At 34.2% G+C, this 3,193-nt stretch overlaps 1 pseudogene; it reads right to left on the bottom strand.

Annotated features, from left to right (window-relative positions):
• Window positions 1-585: 585 nt before the first annotated feature.
• Window positions 586-999, bottom strand: LOC146720212 (histone-lysine N-methyltransferase SETMAR pseudogene; annotated as a pseudogene).
• Between the last annotated feature and the right edge of the window lie 2,194 nt (window positions 1,000-3,193).

The raw sequence follows: 3,193 nt of genomic DNA, 5'->3' as shown, positions 1-3,193 counted from the left end.
ATGACCTTTTGCCATCTCTCGGGCAATTTCATAATACCGCGTTCATAAAACTTCCTATCTTTCTCTGCGAGAAACTTGTCAAGGTGCTGTTTGATGAGGTCTTCAGAAGCAAACGTTTTACCGTTCAAGGAGTTTTGCAAGGAGCGAAATAGATGGAAGTCTGATGGCGCAAGGTCTGGGCTATATGGTGGATGTGGCAACACATCCCAACCAAGCTGCAATAATTTTTGCCGAGTGACCAAATTTGTGTGTGGTCTCGCATTGTCGTGGTGAAACACCACACCCTTACGATTGATCAGCTCGGGACGTTTCTGTGCGATGGCATCACTTAATTTCTGTAGCTGCTCACAGTAGACATCGGAATTGATCGTTTTATTCTGTGGAAGCAGCTCATAGAAGACTGGTCCCTTCCAATCCCACCAGATTAACAGCATCACCTTCTTTTGGTGGATGTCCGCCTTTGCTTGCCTTTCCGGTGCTTCATCTCGCTTACTCCAACTCCTTTTTCGGCTCACATTGTTGTAGACAATCCATTTTTCGTCGCCCGTGATCATACGCTTCAAGAACGAATCGTTTTCTTCGCGTTTAGGTGAGTTGATCGCAGACGTTCATACGCTTTGTCAGATGAATTTCTTTCAACTCATGCGGTACCCAAATATCGAGCTTCTTCACGAAACCAAGCGATTTCAAATGTCCATGAACACTTCCAATGGACACTTTTAGAGCGGTAGCAAGCTCCAGAACCGTTGAATGCTTATTTGCTTGCACCAATGCCTTGATTTTATCGTCGTCAATCTCGGAAGGCCTACCGGAGCGATTAGCGTCTTTAACCGAAAAATCACCACCACGGAATCGGGCGAACCAGTTCTGGCACTGACGTTTTTCAATGACATTTCTGCCGTAAACTTGACGCAACTCTTCCCTTGCTTCAGTTGCTTTCTTCCCTTTTTTAAAGTAATAAAGCAAAATATGGCGAATATGCTCTTCAAAATTCTCCATGTTTAAACTACAATTGCAAGCACAAAACTCGACTAAATTGCGTCAACTTTTTTTTTGGTTTTTAGGTTAAGTGTCAACAACAAAATGTGCATAAACATTTGACATTCATGGCACGCTCAGATACAAATAAATGTGGACAGCGCTATCTATTGGAAAAAAACGCAATGACTTTTTGAACAACCATACACAAATTTTTGTCCCGGGGTATTTAAACTTTTATTTTCTTTTTCTTTCCCCATTCTTGTCTGTCTTTACATGCATGTTATTATGTTGTATGTGTATCATGTATAATTTGGATTTGTATATATGTTGAGAAGATTGGAATAGATAAAATTTTATTACTTCATGTTTTTATATTATAAATGCAGCTTTTTGTAAATATCCGAAATAAATAAATAATTTTTCTACAAATATTTTAAATTTATCAAAATATTTTTTACTGCACAATTAGACTAATATATTTTGCATTATTCTATCTTTATTAATTTTTTTCATAATAAAATGGATTTTATTGAACAAATAATAAATAGTAAATAGAGAAAATATAAAATATCGAAAAGAATATATTCATATAAACATATATTTGTGAAATCGAAATTTTGTTAAAATTGACTTTCATAGAAATTGTATTTTATAAATTTAATTAAAAAAAGCTGCATTTATCAGATAGAAACATAAAGTAATAAAATAATATATTCCAATCTTCTCAACACACACACACACACACACACGTACACAACTTCTCATAACAAATGTTATATAAATTATACATATACAGGATGTAACAACGATCATATATCAGGAGTTTTTAGAAGAAAATACGTATTTTATTGAAAAATGTTTTATTACCAAAGTTATAAGGGTTACTTCCCACACGGAACAAAAACCTCTAATGGATGTCCACTAGACATCCATCAAGGAAATTCAAAACCTCTATTAGACGTCCACGAAACCTCCTATAGACGTCTACTAGACATCCACAGTTCCGCAGTTCATATATCCATTCGACATCCATTAGACGTATTCATGGATATTGTATGGACGTAATATGGAGTATACCATGGAGCAATTTGGACGTAATATGGAGCAATCATAGATATTTCATGGAGCTTTGATAGATAATAAATAGACGTTAATTGGAAGATATATAGATGTAGATTTTTGATTTTGTTTTGGTTTACTTCGCTGTAAATTAATGTAGACAATTTTTTTATTAACAGAAAATATTTTTATTAATGAAATAAATATGTTTATGAATACGAGTAAAACTAATATACAATATATTAATATAAAATTAATATAAGTATTTTTTATGGAATAAAATTAATATAAGTATTTATAATGTACATATAAATTTTTCTGCGACTTATCTAACTCCAAGAACGACAAAAAGAAAGATAAACGCATTTACAAATTTATGAAGACTTTTCTCGCTCCATTTTCGTTCTCAATACAAAAACTTCTCAAATTATACATATATATATATTTTTTTTTCCGAGTAACGCGAGGACATATATCTTATAATTAGACAAATTAAGTCGATAAAATAATATATAGATACAAATATTTGTATAGTAATGCTAATTAAACATGAACGCTTATTCTCTTATGAAAAATTTTCGTATGCGAAGATGACGCTGAACGAAAATTGTGTGTGTGTGTGCTGTGTGTGTGTGTGTGTGTGCTGTGCGTGTGTGTGTGTGTGTGTGCTGTGCGTGTGCGTGCGTGTGTGCTGTGTGTGTCTGTGTCTGTGTGTGTGTGTGTGTGTGTGTGTGTGTAATTGGTATATACTTTTAAATTTAAAAATATATACCAATCTGAAGAATCGCGTAGCGTCTTTCGCATAGGATAATTTTTCGATTTTAACAATTGAGGTCCTGGAACAATTCTAACAGGGAGAGGCTTCGTCCGCGCATATCACTGGCTTCATCGGTCTTCATCGGTCCAGTCTCTGCGATCTCGCTACATTGCTGAAATATAAAAGTATGTGTGATATACACGTATAATATAAAACATCAGATGGGTGATAAAAAAAAGTGCAAACGCAATATTAAAAGTAGATAAAAATTATTGCAGGAAAGGGGCACTGGAATTATATTTTTTTTTCGTCACACAATTTCCAATATAGACGAAGAGAGAATATAATTACATTGCCCCTCTTCTTGCTAATGTTGACGCGTTGACTTGTATGAAA

This window comes from Nylanderia fulva, unplaced genomic scaffold (assembly GCF_048542155.1).
Source record: "Nylanderia fulva isolate GAGA-0341 unplaced genomic scaffold, ASM4854215v1 Scaffold743, whole genome shotgun sequence".
Taxonomy (NCBI): Eukaryota; Metazoa; Arthropoda; class Insecta; order Hymenoptera; family Formicidae; genus Nylanderia; species Nylanderia fulva.
Note: the sequence above shows the minus strand (reverse complement) of the source record. Positions and strands in the feature narration are given on the sequence as shown.